The sequence below is a fragment of the Drosophila bipectinata genome, chromosome 4, assembly GCF_030179905.1.
Source record: "Drosophila bipectinata strain 14024-0381.07 chromosome 4, DbipHiC1v2, whole genome shotgun sequence".
In the NCBI taxonomy this organism is placed as follows: Eukaryota; Metazoa; Arthropoda; class Insecta; order Diptera; family Drosophilidae; genus Drosophila; species Drosophila bipectinata.
In genome coordinates, this window is record NC_091740.1 from 3,659,292 (window position 1) to 3,683,706 (window position 24,415).

The 24,415-nt window shown below is 34.7% G+C and overlaps 1 protein-coding gene across 1 annotated transcript in view; it reads left to right on the forward strand.

Annotated features, from left to right (window-relative positions):
- Nucleotides 1-6,768: 6,768 nt before the first annotated feature.
- The window catches only part of fd102C (forkhead domain 102C), a 44,064-nt gene continuing 26,417 nt past the window's right edge, over nt 6,769-24,415 (forward strand). Inside the window, exons 1-3 of the mRNA XM_017242807.3 lie at nt 6,769-6,885; nt 7,590-8,140; nt 12,976-13,331. The gene's annotated coding sequence lies outside the window, so the exon portion shown is untranslated. The remainder of the gene's footprint in view (nt 6,886-7,589; nt 8,141-12,975; nt 13,332-24,415) is intronic.

Here is a 24,415-nt window from a genome sequence, read left to right on the forward strand (position 1 = left end):
TAGGAGACAGTTTGTTGATACCGACAATATACTGCGTGCAAAGGAAAGAAGGGTGTGTGCAAAGTTTCAAGACGAGAGCTTAAAAACTGAGAGACTAGTTTGCGTAGAAACAGACAGATGGACATGGTTATATAGGGCAGACGGACATATCAATTCAGGAGGTGATCCTGATCAAGAATATATATACTTTATAGGTAAAGGTATTATATACTCACTTTTGAACAAAATTATAATATCCTCTGCGAGGGTATAAAAATCAGACGAGCATACTTTTATCAAGGTGATGTTTATTAAGTACATATATAAATTTTATAGGGTCGAAGACGTCTGCTTTAAATTAATATGCCCTCTGAAAGAGTACGAAAAGTAAAAATGAAATGTTCCCTTAAGTTTGTAAATAATGGAAATACAAAAATGCTTCAAGCCGAATAAAAGTAATTCCCAAGTTTCGAAAGGGCAATGGTAAGAGTTATTCCTGAATATTGAATAGTATAGCGTGCAAATTGTTTGATAATCATCAGTCCCAAAGGAGTTAGATATTTTGTAATCTTAACTAGCAAGAGGGAATACATAAAAATTCACAAATGAAATTAGACACAAGGGTAGTTTTTGTATCTTTTCAGGCATTTTATTGTACATAAAGTACAAGCAAGACTGCTAAAATTCACCGAAGGGAACTTGTTAAACGGTATTTAAACATAACAAGCTCAACCCGGACTGGGGCAAGGACAAAGGCCAGCTAATCCCAAGACGCACGTACACCAGGAAACAACCACAAAAAAATATGTAATTTGAAGAGTAACAGAGACATCAGTCATGTAGAGAAGGCACCCGCAAAAAGGCATATTAACGTGAAACGGATAAAGGGGACCGGACGCTAATGAAACGAATAAAATCATCCTACTGAAGACCACTTTGGGTGAGCAAGGGTGACTTTAAATACCAGCCTACGATGTGGGCGGTGGCATAACAGCAAGATATTTAGGGGTACCTTTGACACAGGTAGTGCTGAAAGTCGCTGTAAAGCTACTCGAACCAGTTAATCCGTTTATAACCAATGAAGCTCCATGGGAATAGAAGCCATTGAAACTTGCTAAGCTTCTTGAACCAAAACATGCACTGAAGGAAAAATGTATAACATTTTTATGTAAAGCATTATTCTGGTAGTAGTAATCAGTTTTTCAGAGAAACTTAATAAAAAACTTGTATGCTTCCTTTGTTGATTATATTTTTGATCTACTTAACAAAAATTAGTTCAGCAAAAAGGAGTAAATAGGAAACAGCCCCTATAGGACATACGCATTTTTACCAGGGATCGTAATCAATATTTAATTATTAAGGGGTTATATACAGTTGTGATATATGAAAATAAAGATTTTTTTATTGCATATTCTTTAAGTATATTTTATTGGGAATACTCTCACAAAAATTCATAACGATCGGAGCATTAGAACCGAAGCTGTAGCTATTTATAGCGCACTATCTGCATATAAAACTTGAACAAACTTGAAACTTTAATCGCGATTATCTCAGAATCTTTTTTTTGGGAAATTTCCTTTGCGGTGGACACGATTACTAAAAAACTACTAATCCGATCAACACCAAATTTTGACCACTTATTTATTATGATATTAGCTAGTCCGTGAACGTTTTTTAATTTTTTTGAAAACTCCTTTTTTGAAGCACAAAAAATACGTTGAAAAAGTAAATTTTTTGTTAAAAACATCGCCATTTTTTTGTAATCAAAAATTTTTAAAAATCCCTCGTTCACGGACTAGACAATACAATATACTAACTAAACTTTTTTGAATTTTGGATTTCGGATGAACCGTTTTCGAGAAATCTTGTCCACCGCAAGACACCATAGAAAAAAGACGATCCGGGAATTCGGCTATAACATTTTTGTTATGTAATATTTTTTTATGAAAAAATTTAATTTAGTACCCAGAAACATGTACTAAACAACGTCGGTAAAACATTTTTCATAAATATTTTCTATAGTGTCACAAAAAAAAAACGATAAAAATCCATATTTTTCCTTTTTTGCTCATAAATATCACTTAATTTATGATTTTGCGCTATTAGTAAAACTTTTGGATATTTGACTGCATATCTTCTTGAACCACATATACATTTACCAGGTATGATTTTTTCACTATCACCCTACCACTATATTAATATTACTATTACATTTAAATTTTTTTTAGTTTTGATTTGTAAAATATAATTGGGACAAATTTTTTTGTTTTTAAATTGAAAATAAATTTTTTTTTTTAACTTTTTAAACTTATTTTTTTTTTTTGTTTTAATTCTAATTAGCACATCATAACACAATTTACACAAAACAAAATAAACCTATAGAACATTACAGAAATTTTATTTACTTAGTACACTTGCTTGCAAACACATTAATGATGTAATATGAAAGAATTGGCATGTTCACTCAACTACTCGAATAACTCGAATTTCTTGCCTTTGTCGAATGTTTCATTGACGTTTCTTTTTTCTTACTAATTAATTTTTTAAAGTAATTAAATAATGTTAAATTATGAAAGTTATCGCTCATTTGTTGGTCTGAAGTCAGGCGCGCGGGTCAGCGTGTTCAAATTTTAAAACGTATTTTTTTTAAACCATGTTTTTCAAGTTGGTGGACATGTCGCTTAGGCCTGGGTTTTGGTCGTTCATTCCTCTCTTTTTGGAATAAAGATTATGAAAAGAGTAACCCCCGCCCTCCTTTAAGGATAAGCAGTTTAGTTTTAAATTTCAAGCTAGATATAAGATAATTTGATTAAAAAAGACATGAAAATCTGTTTAGAGGAATCGAAGTTTTTAAATCGCGAAACCAATTTTCTAGGATACATTGTATCTTTGGTTAGATGTGGTCATACGTCGTCGTATGATGTATCTTAGGTTATGACGGCTGTTGGGCTTTTAACAAAAAAATCCAACAAATGGGAGTGCATTGGATAGCGGATAGCATGTCCGTCTGTCTGTCAGTTTGTTTCTTCGCGAACTAGTCTCATAGTATTAAAGCTATCGACTTGAAACTTTGCACACACCCTTCTTTCCTTTGCACGCAGTATATATGTAAGTCGAAACGGACGGGATCGACTATATCCTACAGCTGCCATATAACTGATTGATCGGAAGTGGTAAAACTTTGATGTTTTTAAAGATAGAGAGTTCAAATTTTACAAGAGAGCTATATACTGTATTCGATGATTGCGGTATATACATCGGGTCTTAACTGCAAGGGTATATAAACTTCGGTTCCGCCCGAAGTTAGCTTTTCTTTCTTGTTGAAAATAAAACCTTGAAAATTTTTCTAGATTTTTTATTGTTATAAATTGGTTATATTATGATGTTTCGAATATTTGCGATACATTTCATGATTTACCTGCAAGGGTATATTGTATCTTGTTCAGTTAGTGAAATTTAATTTATTTGATAGTGACACAAATTAAAGGCTTACGTTTTTTTGTCGAAATTTTGTGTGTCAAATAGCTGTGTCCTATTCAAAAGCTAGCTCGATATTAACCGTTGCAGGTATCTCGTACCTGTTAAGTAGATGTTAGGAACAAGGCTCGTTGGATGTATGTCTAATTTGCCGAGTTGCCTTTTCGCCCCATTTCCACCAAGTTCCAGCAATGGCAGCTTATACGGCTGGGATGGCGTCAAACCTGGAGCATTTCTTCCGAAATCAGTACTGGGATCAGAATTTACCGAGAGCGTTCCTTTGTCCGCAGCGAATTTCGATATGCGAGTAGCTGTGGTCATCTTAAGGACTTTTCCTAACGTACTTACGAGAAATATATATCCCAACCTGTATCCTGATGGGTCGTCTGTCGCCTTGTTCTCTTTCGGCAGCAGAATGGGGTTCCGCCACTTTCAGGTCCCAGCGAAGTCCTTCGGTTTCTTTCTAAAAATACCAACTTTAGTATTTTTTAAGACTGATATAAATACAGCATGCAAAAGAAAATGGGTATGTGCAAAGTTTCAAGTTGATACCTTTAAAACTGGGGAAATAGTATGTGTTGGACAGACGGAGGAGGAACTCAGGAGGTGATCCTGATCAAGAATATATATACCTTATAGTGTCGGAGATGTCTCCTTCACTGCTTTGCACACTTTTGACCAAAATTATACCTTATATTTCCGATAGTTCAGTTATATGGCAGCTATGGGATATAGTCGGCCGATCCTTATGAACCTTGGCATGTCGTAATATTTTGCCAAAAGTAGCTCTCCTGTAAAGTTTGAACTCTGAACTCTATTGAACTCTAGGATATCGTCGGCGACCCTTATGAAATTTGGTAAGTCGAATTAACTGACCAAAAGTATAATCTGTACTAAGTTCCAGCTGTCTATCTTCAAAGCACGAAAGTTTTGTCATTTCCGACCGTTCAGTTATATGACAGCTATAGGATATAGTCGGCCGATCCCGGCCGAGGTCATTTCAAATAAATTTGGGTAATTTCCGATCGTTCAGTTATATGGCAGCTATAGTCGGCCGATCCTCTTGAAATTTGGTAGGTGATCCAACCTACCCAAAATAGAATCCGTTGAAACAGACGGACAGACAGACGGACATGCTCAAGAATCAAGAATGTATACATTTTATAGGGTCGGAGATTTCTCCTTCACTGCGTTGCACACTTGTGAACAAAATTATAATACCCTCTGAAAGGGTATAAAAAGTCCCAAGCTTCTATCTTCAAAAAAACCAAAGTTGGTATTTCTACCAAATACTATTTCCGATCGTTCAGTTATATAGCAGCTATAAGATAAAGTCGACAGATCGTTATGAAATTTGGTAGGTCGGATTAACTGCCCAAAAATATACTCTGTACTAAATTCCATCTTTCTATCTTCAAAAACACAAAAGTTGGGTCATTTCCAATCGTTCAGTTATATGGCAGCTATAGGATATAGTCGGCCGATCTTTATGAAATTTGGTAGGTTGAATCAACTAACCAAAAATGGAATCCGTAGAAGCAGACCGACAGACAGACATGCTCATATCAACTCAGGAGTTATATGGCAGCTATAAGATAAAGTCGACCGATCGTTATGAAATTTGGTAGGTCGGATTAACTGCCTTTACAACCTTTCATAGAAAAATTGGTTTAAATGATTTATTGAAGCTTCATTATTTAATTTCCCAATTCAAAGTGTTACGGAGGGGTGACAGTGAACAAATAATGGTACTAAATGGTACCCATAAATGGTAACAAAAACACAGTGCGACGAAAATACAAAAATTTGAGGAACTTTTAAAGAGACCTAGTAGGGATTGTTTATTAGGGCGAATATAACACACAACCGGGTTTGAAATATTTGTAATACCCTCAAAATCTTGATTTATTTAGAAAAACCGTCTTTCGTGACTTTTTTGCGCTTAAAAATTCCTATACGCGTAATTTTAAACCGATTTTAAAATTTCGTTTAAAATTTCCATTGGTATCATTTTTGACACATATCAATATTGTCCATATCAAAACGAGACCAATTACAAAATTATGAAAATTGTTTAAAGTATAACGCTTTTCCCAAAACAAGTCAGTTTTGCGCTCCTTTAAAAAGTGAGTCCTTTGCGCTCTGGAGTAAAAGTGTATAAAATAAAGGAATAAGCCAAATGGAAGGGCCTAATATATGTATAAAAAACCGTTAGCTAATTGAGCTTTAATTCACATCTCTCAGCGAGATAACCTGTAAGCCTACACTGCAAAATAAAATAATCAATACTGTTTTGTATGTTTGTGTATGTATATACATAAACAAGAAAATATTTTTAATATATATTAATATAAATATAATATTTATTTTTAATATTTATTCTCTTTTAATGGGTAGAGAATACCAAAATGTATTCCAAATGTATGTATGTATTTTTACCAAATACCATTTCCGATCAATCAGTTATATGGCACCTATAGGATATAGTCGATTGATCATGACCGTTCCGACTTATATACTGCGTGCAATGGAAAGAAGGTTGCGTGCAAAGTTTGGAGTCGATAGCTTTAAAACTTTAAAACTAAACTAGCTTTAAAACTAGTTCGCGTAGAAACAAACAGACAGATGGACCGACGGACTGACGGTCCGTCCATATCAATACAGGAGGTGATTCTGATCAAGAATATATATACTTTACAGGGTCGGAGATGTCTCTTTCACTGCGTTGCACACTTTTGTACAAAATTTTAATACCATCTTCAAGGACAATTCAGCAAAATCGGTTTTTTTTTTAAAAAGTTAAAACACTTCTATTCTATTCTGTAACACTCACATTTTTCTCTACCTCTGGTAACTTATTTTTTCCCACTTGCTCGAGAATGAGACTTTTGTAAAGCTTCCAAATATGGACTAATATGGATTTATGGAAGCTTCATACGTTGCAACCATACATTTTTACTCAAAACCAAACTAAACCAATAGTTTGAACCAAGCTGAGATAGCTGTTCCGTACTTTTGGTTAGAAGCAATTTAATTCGAACCGAGCCAGCCCATACCATAGGACTCACATCAACTTAAATGAAGTTGTGTTAAAACGTTTTGAATTGCTACTAGTGATGTGATTTAATTCGTTTTCATTTTTCGTCAATAGTGACGACCCAAAGATAGGCCCCGACCCATCCATATATTTGTACTTTAAGCTTGTAATTTATAAGCGATATACATCGTTTCGTATATACTGAATGGTTAATTTGAATTCTTAAAAAGGGACTTATGTGCAAATCCTCTGCTTGACCTGAGTTCCTACAAAAAAAAACAGTTTCATATGAAATCTTTTGTCACCTTTAAAATGTTTTGAAAATAAAAGAAACAATAATTTAAAAGAAAACATTTACTCATATGAGAATTATCAAAAAGAACGAAAGTAAGGTGAGAACGTTTTTGTGAGACTAAGGGGATTATTTGCCAAATCTTATTTGTTTTGTTTAAATCTACTGAAGTGGTATTGTTTTTCATATTTATCTTTGATGTACTTTTGTTTAAGAGACCAAGAAAAACATACATACATATATATATATATATTTGATACGTACTTTAAGAGTCGTAGAACTACATCTAATAAAAGTGAAATTTCAAAATTTCAACAGACGCGTATTCAAAGGTATTTAAAATTGGGTAAAATATTTTAAAAGGTATATCTCAATAAAAAGGTTTTTCAATAAAGGTTTTATATTGAAACAAGGAAGGAAAGCTAACTAAAGGAGATCCTTGAATAAATTTAATGTCCGTTAAATAAATAATTGAACTTGTAGTTTAATATTTACAGATAAAGTGTCCATTGTAATAAAAACAAACAACTTTAAAGAAAACGTATTCATATACATATGTAGGAAAAATTTTTTTTTATGTTATATAAATCATTTTTATGTTGTTCAACTTATTGATAACTTTATCTAACAGGACAATTGCATACAGGACAATTAGAAAAAAATACTATTCGATTTTTTTTTTACTTTTTAATAAAGTAAGAAATGTAAAGATTCATATTTATTTAATATAATATTTTAATGTTGTTATAATTAATTTTATATTCATACATATGACGTATGATTCTTTTTAATATTTTATTTTAGCATCCACCAATAATTTTATTGTACCAATGGGAAGCGAGAGGCGTGGCATGCAGCTAAGAAAATGGAACAAGGAAATTCGAAAGTATGACTGGGAGAATTTAATGGATCAATAGAAACATGACGAAAGGGACAAATGTATTTCCGAACGCTGCGGATATACTGTTCTTTTTTGTGTAGAGAGAGATGGCTAGAGAAAAAGAACAGGTCAGATGCTCACGAACCAGTTAGAACCGTTTATATCTGTAGCGGATTTAAGTTGCCTGGAATTTTATCCAGAAATTGTTTGAACACCGCGCCGACCGCACGTTATTATCTGTCTTATTCGATGATTTTAATGAAATGTCATTGCAAATGTAGTTTATAGGTGTTGAACTGTTATAACTCCAAATTGAAATAAAACGTAATGTTTGTCTAATTCATATTTAAACTTCCAATTGAACCGTGTATGGTGTCGTACATATGTACATATAAGTCCCGTATAAATGTGACTAACAATTAATAATATATGCAAAAAATTCGAACCGATGTTTAAATACTCATGGAACATAAAAGTACGTATATACATATGATAAGCAAAATAAAAAAAAAAAAGAAAATAATATAACAAGAATTAAAATAACAAGATAGAACACTATAGTCGAGTTTGCCGACTAAATAAAAAATATAAGTACAAAATGTATGTCGAAAAATAAATACTACAAAATATCATGTCGTTACTGATTTTTCTTAGATACACCTTAAAGGAACTTTCTTGAATTTATCTTCGCCTTGGGGTCGAGGACTTAGTATTCCAATAATAGTATTCCAGTGTATTGACATCATCGCGAGTGCACTCAGCCTGTTTTTAGTCAGAGTTTTATCCTGCTCATTGTTGAAAAGAAATTCAGTTATATCGCAGCATTCTATAGCTCGTATAACACAGTGCGACATAAAAAAAAATTTGGAGGAACTTTTGAAGAGACCTAGTAGGAATTGTTTATTAGGTCGAATATGGTATAAAACAGTATTAAAAATTTTTCTAACACCCTCAAAATCTTTATTTATTTAGAAAAAACATGTTTTCGGGAGTTTTTTGCTCTTAAAAATTCCTAAGCGCGTAATTTTAAACCGATTTAAAAATTTTTTACGTTTTTCAATGGTTAAATGTTGTAGCTTTTGAAAATAGATCTTTAATTTATTTCAACAAAAAGGATACAATTTTTACGCAAGAAACTGACATTTTGGACAAACATCGTGTTTTTTGGACTTTGACGACATTTTTTTGGTACAACCTTCAAGAAATGGTATCATTTTTGACACATATCAATATTTTCTCGTTAATTCTGAATAAAACAAGACTAATTTCATTAGGAAATTACGAAAATTGTCGCAGTTATAACGCTTTTTCCAAAACAAGTCAGTCAAATCTTGCTAGCGTTCCGGAGCAATAGTGTGCCTTCCACTTCGCTTATTCTTTTCTTTTACACACTTTTACTCCGGAGCGCTAGTAAAATTGCACTGACTTGTTTTGGGAAAAGCGTTATAACTTCAACAATTTTCATAATTTCCTAATGAAATTGGTATCTTTTTATTCAGAATTAACGAGACAATATTGATATGTGTCAAAAAATCGGTTTTTAAATGGGTTTAAAATTACGCGCTTAACAATTTTGAAGAGCAAAAAAGTCCCGAAAAACCGTTTTTTCTAAATAAATGAAGATTTTGAGGGTGTTAGAAAAATTTCAAACACGGTTCATACTATACTCGACCTAATGAATAATTCCTACTAGGTCTATTCAAAAGTTCCAAATCACTATCGCCCTGTGTAATCGGCCGATCCTCATAAAACTTGGTAGTTTGGATCAATTTGCCAAATTTAGAATCCATAGAAACTCCCAACCTCCAATCCCAAATCTAACTTTAAAAACACCCAAGTTATGGCATTTCTGATCATTAACTTATATGCCAGCTATAGGATATAGCCTTCCAACTTATTACTGCGTGCAAAGAAATTAAGGGTGTGTCCAAAGTTTAAGTCGAAAAAAGACTATTCCAATAGAAACAAGCAGACGGACATGGTTATATTGACGTGTTCAAAAATATATGTGATATATAAGATCGGAGATGATTCTTTTTTAATGAAAAGTATAATACCCTATGCTAGGTTATAATAAGAAGAAATGGGTAACTTCGGGCAAAGCCGAGGTTAATGTCCATTACAGAAGTCCATTTTTTCTATTTTTCTAGAGCAAAATTAAAGTCAAAAATATTAAGGCTGTACAATCAAATCTAAACAAATTTAAAACAAATTTAAAGGCATGAATATTGTAACGTTAGAGGAGAGGTCGGCACGGCCCTCGGGGGCATAGGAAATTTCTCTGCCCGAGCTCTGCCACACACACACAGTGTAAATGTGTGAAACGTCATGCTCAAAGCCTACTTTCTGCTATTCGTTACTAACACTAATGCGGTAAAATCATCTCAATGTATTGGGGTGCCGACCTCTGCGTTAGAGTTATAGGAGGAAAGAGAAAATCAATGAAACTTCTCTGCAAGCAGTTCAAAGACTTGCATAACGAGTGATGGGATATATTTCACTAAAAGCACATAAAAAAAATTTAAATTAAAATAATTTTTTAAGCTGGCCAATAGAATGTATTTATTTAGTACAGGGGTGCCCAAGCTCAGCATTAGGGTGACCAGATAGCTGAGGTGGGAAATACGGACACCGCCGTTTTGTCGTATCCACCCCCCCCCCGGTATATTGAAATTATACTTTGCATATTCTTTCATTACTTCAAGATTTTTTATTTTAAGGAAAGAGGTTCAGCAATTGAGCAATCAGCAAGCTTGTTGTCCCTATCGAGTGTCAGGTTAGATTTTCCTTTACCGAATTTCGAATACCGAACTTCCAGGATCTGCAACAACAAGTACACTTTTTTTTACAATAAAGCTCTCAACTAATCTAATCGTTATTAGCGTTTATAAAACATCCAGAATACTTACGAGTTGGTTGTTTTGTTACAGATTGACTGATTGAGAATAAAAAAGTCAGCTGTTACAGAAATACACAAAGCAACGCTAAAAGCAATGTACATATGTACGCGACAGTATGCATACATACATAGCAAACCGAACAACCAGACGCAATCGTACCATATTTCTAGGGAATTTTACCGTTAACGCGTGCTAAACTAATTGCGCGTTCTCTACGTCAGCTGCGAGCGCGGGCGCTTTCGAATGGTTAAGTCTAGAAACTCCTTTCGGAAAAATTGCAGGTGCAACCTGTTTTTTCGTTAAAAACGCGAAAAATACGGACATTTTACAAAAAAATACGGACGAACGGACACAGAGCTGAAAATACGGACATGTCCGTATTAATACGGACGCCTGGTCACCCTACTCAGCATAGGACAGAGCAAACTCGAATACCAATGCAAAAAATCACCAATACATTAAAGCTAGAAATTTTTTTTGCAAGTCATGTCGGTATACTGAAAAAAATTATAGTACAATTTTCAATGGAAAAAAGTAATACAAAAATATCTATGAAATAAAAATTAAAAACTGTAATAAAGTTATAAATAAAAGAAATTCATAGCTCAGATGTTAACCATTCTTTTTGAGATCTCAACCAAAAGTAATTTTTTGCAGTGAAAAGTTTTCGGTAATAAAAAAACAAAGTGCCTTCGTATTAGTACGAAAAACTGAGACACTATACAATTGTTGTTGCTTAACTCGAAAAACGAAAAATTGTTTTTGTATTTAGCCCTTGCCTATGCTACGAGCCACACACGTATATAAAATTTCATTTCCCATATAACGAGCAATTCCAACAACAAAGGAGCTCCGAGAGCAATGGGGCTGGGCACCCCTGATTTAGTATTATTAGGATCATAGGATACATTTATTTTTGGCTGAGTTTTATATGTAAATAAAGGAATTCAGCCCGAGCCTATGTAATGTATAAAGAATGGGCCCATTTGTAAAATGCAAATGCTTGAATGTATAATGTTTGAGTTTTTTTCGAGTTGAGAGGTAGAACCGGTTAAAAAAGTATCCAAGTTTCAAACCACCAGCGGATAAAAAATTTGGTGGTTAATTATATAAAAATACTTAATTCTATCGTCAAAAAAAAAAATAAATTATAATGACAAGAAAGAAATTGTAACTTCGGGCAGATCCGAAGTTAATATACCCTGGCATTTAAAACCGGATAGATAGCGCAAACATCGGATATAATTTTTATCCGATCCATATGAGAATATCATAGTAAAACTTATTTATTATAATACAAAATCTAAAAAAAATCCCAAGCTTCTATATTGAAAAATACCAATTGTTAAGAGGAGCTCCAAATAATAGGTCTTACTCCAATGAGTTCCGTTTTGAAACTGTTTTTATTTTGTACAATTCCCTTACAAGCAAAAACTACTTATCAACGCACTGCACGCTGGCCTGCTATCGACCCTTTCTTAAGTGCGATAAGCGCACCACTTAAGTATTTGTATTAAGCTGCAGAGGATCGGTTTTAACCCATGCTGTTTATCTCGTATTTTCATGTCCAATCCCTTGAAACTCAATCTTTGGAATTTGTTTTTAAAATCGTGTTCAATGCTTGACCACCAATGTTGGTATTTTTACCAAATACTGTTTCCGATCGTTCAATTATATGGCAGCTTTAATAGTGGACCGATCCTTATGAAATTTGGTATGTCGTATCATTTTGACAAATCCATAGAAATACTCAACGTTGTAACTTTAAAAACACCAAGTTATGGAATTTCCGATCGATTGTTCCCGTTCCAAATTATACTATATACTGCTTGCAAAGAAAAGAAGACTTCGTTCAAAGTTTCAGTCGATAGCTCTAAAACTGAGAGACAAGTTCGCGTAGAAACAGGCAAGCGGACATGCTTATATCAACCCAGGTGATCCTGATCAAGAATTTATATACTTTATGATGTTGCATGTCGCTTATGTTGCCATGATGAACATTGTCATCGTCAATCTGCATACAACCCCATGAATCAGGGATGTCTGAATTTTACAGGGAGTACAATGTTGGACCTAGTACACCGCCTTGGTACTCCAGCGAAGTGAGAGTAGTTGTTTAGAGGACTTTTAGAAAATCGATGACAACAGAAAATTTCTTCTGCGAAAAGAAACTTTTATTTAGAAGCTGTGGTTTCAGAAGCAAGGTTAACCAAAGTTAGGTTCCAGAGAAAACTTAACCACACGGTATAGCTGCTAAGCTACGGCTAGAGGTTTGGGTTTCCAGGTTTGGGGATCATTGTGACGGAAGCAGATTTCCATGCGCTTGGGAAATAGCTCAATCTCAAGGTTGACATTAAGTGGGAAGAATCTTGACATTTGTTATCTAGTACCTTTTTATCTTTTTTTTCAGCTTTCCGACCTGGGAAACGTCCTCGGTTACTTGGTTTGCCGAAAGCGCATCTAATAAGACGCCATTCCCAATAAATAAAGAGCTAATGGCGTTAGCCTGGTGTTGCTGGAGAAAGATAGGATTCCTCTAACTTAAGCTTGGCAAGAACATTGCATCTATGTTTCGGACTGTCATTTTTTGAATATTGGGATCTGTACCAGATTTCGGATCGCCTTATAGACTTAAATTTGTCCATGACTAGCCTGAACAGTTGATCTTGCTTAGTGTTAATATCGTGGATTGTCTTCTCAAGAGCGGAGAAATTTCCGTTGGACAGGAATGGGAGAGTTGACTTTGATTAACCAACCTATTGCTGGGTAAGTTTTTACTGAAAGATTCAGTATTTTAATAAACTCCAGTCTTACTTTGCATCCTTTAAAGCTGTCAAGATTATTCTTCTGCATAGCAATGACACGCAGTTTCCGCATATAAATTGGTTTCGGAGGAGTGCTTCAAATGATTTAGATTTAACTGAAGGTCACCAGCGTAGTTTCCACAGACAGGCTTATTTCGAGGGTCTCCAAAACTTTGGAGCTTATAACACTAAACTAAGGCTAATGTCACAGTGTGCGCGAGAAGCGATGCGATAATATTGGGAGAAAAGAAGAGATAAACCAATGCAAACTTTTTCATCTGATTTCGCTCGAAAGATGACAGAGTGAGAGCGAATCGTGTTGCGAGTTCAAGCTGTAAAGCTAGAGAGTAGTTTGCAACCTGCTTTATGCTCAGAGCGTACGATTGTTTTGTTGCATTAGGTGATTTAATTATTTCTTATATAATTTTGTGGCACAAAATTTGGCCCGACAACCGACAACTACATTTATAAATATATAGTCAAAAGTCGAAATAGTCATCCTTGAATGGATACAATTTTCTGGGTGGTATCGCAAATCATATAAAATGTTAAGCTTCTGCAGTTAAGCGGATGGACGCCATATTTTGTATAAAACAAAGTTAAGCATTGCTTTTGAATTAAAATAATCTTCGTCCAAACTAAAAATAACTAACAAATAGAACAAAGTAGCAAAGATTTGCTTAATTTTTAGCGAATCAGAGTCATTGGGAGTTTAAGATTAACGTAAAATAAGTTTATCTCAGTACATTCATACATTCGTTTACCATTTTTCGTACCATTTTTCCATTTTTCATACATTCGGAAATTGGCAGTGTAAGGACGGTCATATTTAGAGTTTAAAAATAAAATAGTTTTAAAATAGTTTTATAAAAAAATAGTTTAAAAATAGTTTTCTCCTTAGAAATTTGGGGAGAACAAGTTTCCCTATAACAATGTAGATAGGGAAGTGTAGTTTTTCATTTGTTTAATACATTTTGCTAGAAAAGCTTTCATTAATATAAAAAGGAACTTATTTAAAGGAACTTATAAAAGGTGCTTATGTAAACTTTTGAATGAACTTTTGAATAAACTTTTGAAAAACGAAATAAAAACCCAATTTTTTTCGTTCAGTCCTCTTAGTTTTTTGCTGCTTATGAACACACTTAAATTTTAAAAAGTGTGCGTTTTGCCCAACACTGCATTAGATACAGGTTTAACAGTAATGGCAGCATCTCATAGTTTTGCTGGTGTTTAGGTGAGGGGCCGTTGTGCCGCTCACCTGAAGAGCGCATCCGCGCTGAAGAGCGCACCCGCGCTAAAGAGCGCATCCACACTCGCCCCTCTGTGCCCTCTCTTCTCGCTCGTTGGTTGTCGTCGATCTCTTTTTGTACTAGTTTTTAAGTTAATTCGATGTACGCAGCCAATAAAGCTGAACGCGTTCTTTATACTGAAACTGAAGACGCCCCCCGACTTCTAATTTTTCAACCCCCATTCTGGAATCTTTTTGCGGAACCAACGCCCCCCTACACAGCTGGGCATCGACTAGCGATTTTTTTTATCCTCTCTAATACAGACTCTTTAGGCGACGGATAGGAGAAAGTGTTTCTTTTGGGTTGTTTAATACTATTATTGCCCTGCATTTATGTATGATACACAGAATTTTCTAAGAAAGTTTCTGAAGCTCCTTAAAGTATCCTTAAAAAGCTTGATCTAGCATGCTTAGTTAATTTTTCAGTAAGCATACGAATTGAGTTTTAGTGAAGTAATTGATATTTTACAATCCCAGGACTTAAACATAAAAATGATAAAGCTTTAAAAACCTTTTGGGACAGTTCAGCCGGCCTTTGACACACTTGATAAAAATAGTTCAATTCATTTAATTCAGAGGTCGGCACGGCCCTATCTCGGGGGCATAGGAAATTTCTCTGCCCGAGCTCTGCCACACACACACAGTATACATGTGTGAAACGTCATGCACACAGCCTACTTTCTGCTATTCGTTACTAACACTAATGCGGTAAAATCATATCAATGTATTGGGGTGCCGATCCCTGGTTTAATTGGATGCCTCTGAGTAAAATGTTCACCTATCCTGACTTTTCACGTCAGTTACAAGCTTATTTGTTGCTATTTTGGACTCGTCCTAAAGCAAACTAGTCAGTTTTATGAGATTTCACTTACACAACTTCTGTACATGCGTCCCGTTCAAAAGCTCGCGTCCGGCTTCCCTACTGAATTCCTTCAGTTATTATTTCCCCAAACATAAAAGTATGGAACAAAAATTTAGTTTTGTTGAGAGTCTCTAATCTATGTGGGGTGGAAGAGGTTAGTACCGGTTATAATATACAGCTAATTATAATAGTACGGCAGCTATGGGATATAGTCAACCGTATGAAATTTGGTAGGTCGTATTATTTTGCCATAAATAGCACTCATGCTAAACTTTAAAAACACTAAAGTTAAACCATTTCCGATTAAGCAGTTATATGGCAGCTTTAGGATATAGTCGGCCGATCCGGGCCTTTCCGACTTATATACTGCGTGCAAAGAAAAGAAGGGTGTGTTGAAAATTTCGTAGATTTAATAGGCCTTAGCAAAAAGGCCCGGCCCGTAAAAACCCGGAACAGGCCCGTAAAAGCCCGAAATAGACCATGAAAACAATTTTGATTTGATCGCCGATTTTTTTTTTGTATTCTCGAATTACAACCAGTCAGGTTTCTTCCGGCAATCGCTCATTTGGTTGGACTTTTCTTGAACCCTTCTTATAGAGAGATGAATTTCCTCTCAGAGGAAAAAAAGGAAAATGTGATAGCTACGGTAAAACCAATGCTCTCCGAATTTATAGATGAAAAAAGTAGTTTTGATGACGTAACTAATAAAATAGGCTCAAATAATTCCGAAAATGGAATGTTTGTTGAATTTTTAGACTTAAGTTATGTAAAAAAAAGAAAAGTTGAGAAAAACGATATCGACATAGAGCTTGAAAAATATTTGGCCTATCCAGTAGCTCCTGGTACACATATTTTAGAATTTTGGAGAAATGCAAGGGACCTACAATACCTTCTCAAATTAGCTCGAACCATTCTGGCTTTTCCAGCCAGTTCGTCTACGAGCGAAAGGCTTTTTTCTACATCGGGTCATGTGTTACATGAAAAACGCACTAGGCTAAAAAGGAAAAATTTAGAAAAAAATGTTTATTTTTTTATTTTTAAATAAAAACATGACTTAGTTAGGTTTAATAAATATGAAATTATATATGATATATGTATGTATACATAAATAACATGTCTTTTAAATTTCCTAATATGTGTAAACAAGTTGCGTGACAGGCCGGGCCGGGCCTTCTAGCATAGATATATATTGACGTTTTGTCGAATGTATGTATGTATTTTTGAATGTAAATTATTATTATTTATTTAAAATTTCGTGTTATTTGTTTTTCCGAATTGACCTGTGCCCGCAGCCCATTATTTCACTGGGCGAATATATATATAAATAGAAAACATTTTTTTAAGTTAAATAAAAATACTTATTTACTATGAATTTTGAGGAAGTACTTATAATCAACGGCGTGGCAAATAATTTCAGTATAATTAATAATATAATTTCAGTATAATATAAATTTATAAATTTATAATATAAATTTGTATATTTTTGGAAAAAAAGAGAGATAATTCTCTCAGCGCAATGGAGTGTACAATATTGGTTAGTCCTTGGATATTCCGCCAGCACAAATAAACTGGATGGTTTTCCCACGCGAGAACATGCCACATATAATTAAGTACTTACAATATCAATCAGTAATTAATCAGCAGACGGATCTGAAACCTTTCCAGAAATTAAACTATCTATGTCAAGTCATTGACAACAATAACAATAAGTCGTTGGGCTCATTCAACCAACGCCTGGCAAACGGTGAATTGAGATTATGGTAGTCGCAACGTGCATCCACAGGATTGGCGAGTGCACTAATTAGCAATGAGCCCACTTTGTGATGGCCTTTGATTTTGAACGTGGAATTGAAATGATGCCCGTTTGCAACAGTATTGCTAACTATCTATGTTCGTTCTCTTCTATCTCGCGTGGCTGTAAAATTGACCGTTCCATGACTCAAATTGGCCCCTTTGCGATTTTTTTGACATTGCTGATCAGTTGGTTTTGGTTTTCGTTATTTTATTATTTTAAAGCGAAACCCCTGCTTCATCGCTCAAATAATTTCAATACGAATGAGTTCTACTAATATTTATACTAATATTAATATACAACTCCAAATTTAACATTACCACATATTTGAAAGTGAATTCGTTAAATGCAGTAGGTGCTTCATTTTTGGGTGTCTTTAAAAGAGCAATAACTTATTTTGGGTAGTTGCTAGACAAAGGAGTTAGAGATTAAAAAAGCTTAAAGAAGGAGTTCCTAATATTAAACGATAAAGCTTTAAACTTATCGATCTATCAATCGACACTGCGCGACACCAGATTATCGCCCCCTTAGTATTTGCATATAGTGAAATATTGTATTTGAAGTGAAATATTTTCTAAACTATTAAAGATAGAACTGTATAATGTTTTCTAATATAATTAAGTTCATTCTCTAAATAAAAAAAGAATGGTGTGTCATGAAGACACGCGATAGAAGTGAAACTGAATGATTGGATCGGCAAGGTTTATTTAATTTTCTGTTAGAGGGAGAGGAATCATTTTAATCACGTGTCAAACACTTCTTGATAGTAAATATTAATTTATTCATCACAATAGTTATACCTATTCAATGAATATGAATATGATGAATTAAATTTCAATCAGCTTTACCTTTGGTAGACTCATCATGAACGAAATGATAGGTTTGTGGTAACTAAAATAGGTAACCATGGTGAACCATTATCGATCGTGGTACCATGGAGAATTTTTTCATTTTCAATGACAATTTCTGTAGCAAGAACTGAATTAATGGCTTGGAATCCTCTTTTTCATTTTTAATGAAAGATCCTAATGTCATTTTTATACCCTTGCAGAGGGTATTAGATTTTTGGTCAAAAGTGTGCAACGCAGTGAAGGAGACATCTCCGACTCTATAAAGTATATATATTCTTGATCAGGATCACCTCCTGAGTTGATATGAGCATGTCCGTCTGTCCGTCTGTCTGTCCGTCTGTCTGTCTGTCCGTTTCTACGCAAACTAGTCTCTCAGTTTTAAAGCTATCGTCTTGAAACTTTGCACGCACCCTTCTTTTCTTTGCACGCAGTATATAAGTCGGAACGGCTCGGATCGGCCGACTATAACCTATAGCTGCCATATAACTGATTGATCGGAAATGGTATAACTTTGGTGTTTTTAGAGTTAGAGACTTCCATTTTGACATGAGAGCTATTTTTGGTAAAATAATACGACATGCCAAATTTCATAAGGATCGGCCGACTATATCTTATAGCTGCCATATAACCGAACGATCGAAATTGACCCAACTTTCGTGTTTTTGAAGATAGAAAGCTGAAATTTAGTACATATTCTATTTTTGGTCAGTTTATCCAACCTACCAAATTTCATAACGATCGGCCGACTATATCCTATAGCTGCCATATAATTGAACGATCGGAAATGGTATTTGGTGGAAATATCAACTTTCGTATTTTTGAAGATAGGAGCTTGGTACTTTTTTTTAGATTTTTTATCGTAATTTATTGGTTTTATTATTATGTAATCATAAGAATCGGCCAACTATATCCGATGTTTGCGATATATATCCGGTTTTAACTGCAAGGGTATATCAACTTCGGCTCCGCCCGAAGTTAGCTTTCCTTTCTTGTTGAACCATGATCTATCACATACACAACACGTAAAACCGAATGGATTATTTATAAAATCACGGTGAAAGTTCTTATTTGCACTTTTGAACTTATTGAAGTCTGAATATTGTAATCGATCACCACTATGTACATCACAATCAGGAGGAGGATGAGTCGAAGTCGTTGCTAATAGTTCATTCTCTGAATTATTTACCTTATCTACACTTACGTTCACACTGTCAAGTAAGAGGTTAGCACGTGTTTGCCTTCGTTCCCTGCTATCTCGTTCAATTTCAGTTATACTTTTTTCCCGTTTTCTATTTTAATCCATTTCTTCACTCGCCCTTTTTTTCTCCCGCCACGTTTTTGTCCTTTCGATTTAAGTAATAAAGACACGCAAAGAAACAAAATACGTTGCTTATGATCACTGTGTTAGAAACCAACAGCGGTTTTCCGCGATCGCGACGCCGCCTGAACGCGGAGAATGACATGAAAGACAAAGAAAGTCTTTCGTCTTATTCTCGCACCATACACGAAGGGCTCTCCCTCTCGCCCGATAGACGCGACGCAAGGTAGTCCGTCTCACTCTCGCTCGATTCCCGGAGGCCTCTCACTCTTATTTACTACGTTAGAGCGAGCGTCACCAAAAAGGTTGCCGATCGAGATGTCAAAACCGTCTCATAAAGGTTTCACTTCAAAACACGTTAAAGAATGCAGTTTGACTTTTTATACGCTTTTATTAAATTAAAAACTAAAGTAACTTCACATTCTTCTGAGCTAGGTATTGCTAATCTCTTTGCGTCATTTTTTCAAACCACTTATTCGTCCGATTCATATAACCTCAATTCTTCTTATCCTTATAAATTACCACATAGAATTCAGGGTGTGTTCGAAGCTCTTTCAATAATAGATATCTCATTCTCTGCTGGTCCTGACAATGTTCCTAGCTGTGTTCTAAAGTACTGTTCTGATATCCTTTGCTATCCTCTCACTATCTTATTCAACTTATCCTTGGAGCTGGCATGTCTTCCCAAGAGATGGAATGAATCTTTTATTATTCCGCTTCATAAGAAAGGCTCTAAAGCACTTATTGAGAAATACCGTGGGATTGCTAAGCTATCTGCGATTCCCAAACTGCTAGATAAACTGGTTACTTTCCAACTGCAACATTTTTGTAAAAGCATTATTTCCACTTCAAAGCATGGTTTTGTCGGCTTCACAGAGCCGATGCTTGGCTCTACCACTACTAACCTTCTTGAATTCACTTCGACAGAGGTTTCCACAGAGGTTTTCTGAGACGCATGCAAACTGATATTGGTATACACTGACTTTAGTAAAGCGTTTGACTCTGTGAACCACCATCTCCTCCTTCATAGGCTGTGTCTTATGGGGTTTTCTCTACATATAGTACAGTGGTTGACCTTTTATCTATCAAATCGCACGCAGCGTGTTTTTTTTTTTTTAATATTACATCACAGATTATAAACGTTTCATCTGGTGTCCCACAAGGTAGTCACTTAGGACCTCTTCTGTTTGTTCTTTTTGTTAACGATTCACCTTGTGTTGTAAACTATGCTACTACATTTATATATGCTGATGATGTCGAGTTATGTCTTTCTTGATCAGACACTTTTCCTTCATATACACCTGCAATTAGACCTTAACGAAGTCTTCTTGTGGTGCTCAAACAATCTTCTTGTCCTTAACTGCTCTAAGTGTAAGGTTATGACGTTTAATCGCAGTGTGCCTCACATCGTTTCGTACTCACATGGGAATAACGTCTTACTTAGATCGTGTTTCCCTAATTAACGATCTTGGAGTCCTTTTTGACAATAAGTTTCCGTTCAACGAACACAGATCACTAACAGTTAATAAAGCCAGAGGTGTGCTAGCTTTTAACAAACGTTGGTCAAAAGAATTTGATGATCCTTCCACAACTAAAACTCTATATGTATCGTTGGTTCGTCCTATCTTGGAATATTGTTCTAGCGTTTGGAGTCAGCAATACTTCGTTCACCACAGGAGGATTGAATCTGTCCAAAAGCAGTTTCTGTTATTTGCATTAAAAAGCTTAAGCTGAGATACTGCCACTTGCCTCCCGTCGTATCATTGCCGGTTAAAACTATTAAACCTACCTCCTTTAAAAGAGCGCCGTACCTGTGCTGGGGTTATGCTACCTTATGTGCTTGTTCTTGGACAGGTGGACTTACAAGTACTTCTTGAAAAATTAATGTTATCTGTTCCTAAAAGAATAACTAGATCCTTCCGACCCCTTTGGTTACCAATTTCTAGGTCAAATTTCGTTGAACACGATCCATTTCGCGTTATTTGTAAAAATTATAACTCAATGTCCCATTTATTATCCGCTGAACTATCCCTAGATGTAATTAAATCCAAAATTATGGAATATCTTTTATCTTAATTTATCATTACTTTTAGTTATAATAATCTAGATTCTAGAATAACACATAATTGTTAATAATAATAAATCAATAAATAACAGTTTTATTTTTATGCAAAAACTGCATCTTCATATTAGTGCCTCCCAAACACCATTTTTAAATTCTGTCTTAATTTGCTTAACACAACAACCAATTTTTTTGCTGCTAATTAAACATTTTTCTTTTATTGGATATTAAATTTGGGCAAAGGAACTATCATATCTTTGGAGGAGACGTCGAAAATTCTTTTATTCCATGAATGTGGACTTTCTTTCCACAAAATCGCCGAAAAAACGGAAGACATCATAAAACCATCACTAATTTTATTCCAAATAAGGAAAATTAGGGAAAAACTTCCAATGTAATAACCGTTTAATTAGTGCACCAGATCAAAGAGCTGTACTTCGAAATACTCCCACAACTCGACCCTCGACCGCCAAAATAATACAAATTTCGAGGGGGGAAGTGGTCGTGGCAAAATTTTGACACAAACATGATATATATGTATATAAATGGGTATATCTTCTCCAAAAATGCATTTTCCGACTTGAACTGCGTGTGTATTTTAGGAGTCTCCATGGAAAATCCTATAGCTCTATCTCTTATAGCCTCTAAGATTCACGCGTTTATACGTACGGACCAATAGCCGGATAGACAGACATGCCTTTATCGACACGGCTGCTGATGCTGATTAAGAATATATATACCCTATGGGTCGGAGGGAATTCCTTCTCTAAGTTACATACATACATTGTACGAGTACCAGGTATACAAATTTTTTTGACTATCCCCCATATAGTCATATGTATAAACGCAGTCCTTGAAAGCAAGGAAGGGACAACCCATTATTAATTTTTATTCAACATGTACAAACTTAATCATAAAATTGTTAAACCCAACTTTTTGTCATACATTTATCGAAAAAAGTTAAGTAAAGGTAGCAGGCGCAATTCTGATGACGCAGTTTTTTCATAAAAATAAATCGGTTTCTTTCGTTTCTAATTTATAAAACACCTACATAAAGTCCAACTGTATTTTTGTATGTGTATTTATTTAGAGCATTAATCAAATTATATTGGAAAAAAAAAAAATTATTTTGGAAATTATACACTTCTATGTTTAATCGTTTTTAAAATATTTCACTTAAAATGGGAATATTCAGCGGGGCGCTAATCTGGTATATCAACAGACTTTTTTGACGACATAGCAGCTGCATGAAAGAATTTTTTTTTTAAATTTTTGGCGAAAGCTTATTTGCTAACTTTTTTTTCGGAGGATATTCTCCTTCCATACATGATAAACAGTTTCCCAAGTATTTCTATCATTACGGGTTTTTTCGGTGAAAACTTTATAACGGGTGCCACTAAATAGAATTGTCGTTCCAATAGCGCTCCACATGCCTATTACTTTTCAGTAGTAGCTTATTAGCATGGATCAAATAACATTTGAATTGCTTATTCGTTTTACCTAACGTGGTTTTCGCATTGAAAAGTTTCGGTAAAGCTTGACCCCTTGTTTAGTCCCAATTCTATCAAATCACCGCAACGGACGTGAGCTGTCCTGAATTTATTCAAATATTATGAATTTGCACAAGTATGCGCAAAAGATATTACCTATGAAATTTTTTTCAAAATCACAAAATAATCATTATTCTCTGAGCGAACAAAATAAAAATCATGATAATCATTATTTTTTATTTATATTTTTTTTTCTGTCTGTCCGTCTGTCTGTACGCAAAACTAGTCCCTCAGTTTTAAAGCTATCGACTTGAAACTTTGCACACACCCTTCTTTCCTATGCTCGTAGTATATAAGTCGGAACGACCGGGATCGGCTGACTAGATCCTATAGCTGATTGATCGGAAATTTTATAACCCTGGGGTTTTAAGAATTCGGGAGCTCAGATTTTACATAAGAGCTATTTTTGACAAAATAATACGACCCACCAAATTTTAAAGGATTGGCCGAATTTAACCTTTACTGCCATATAACTGAACGATCGGAAATGACCCAACTTTCGTGTTTTTTAAGATAGAAAGCTGAAACTTACTAGAGATTATATTTTTGGTCAATTAATCCGCCCTACCAAATTTAATAACGACTATATCTTATAGCTGCCATATAACTAAACGTTCGGAAATGGTATTTGGTGGAAATACTAACTTTGATATTTTTGAAGATAGAAGCTTGGTACTTTTTTTTTTAGATTTTTTATTGTAATTAACTGGTTTTTTATGATATTCTCATAAGGATGGGCCATCTATGTCCGATGTTTTTGATGTTGTTTTAACTGCAAGGCAGTTAGCCTCATTCTGAACTTTTCCGCACTACTGGAGCTATTTACATTTTCCTTGGGTAATCCTGCCTTTTCCAAAGTAAAATTGTTGGCTAGGTGGAGTTGGTAGAAGGGGTGGCAAGAACTTATTTGTTGAATAATATACGGGTTTTTTGTTCAATATGAACATAAATTACCGTGAGCAAAAAATGGTAGATTCAAAGCTTTACATAAATGCAACTTTTTCCAAATAATAGGCAATGAAACTTGGCACACGTGTCAAACAATAAAGTAGCTGCAATGAACTTTAAACAACTATGGTAGGTGACTTTACGAGGTCTACCAAAAACCAAGGATGGTCGCAAAAATATGTAAAGAATATTTTCATAATAGTTCGGCAATTTTGTGACAAAATTTGAAAATGAAATTGAAAACTGAACTAAATAATTATGAACAAATTTACGACTTTATGCCACATACGGGCTTTTCGGCCAAAACGACATCCGATTTGGAACTTGTATATGTGGATTTCCGTCAAAACAGAAATCTGGTTGTAGCGCCATTTC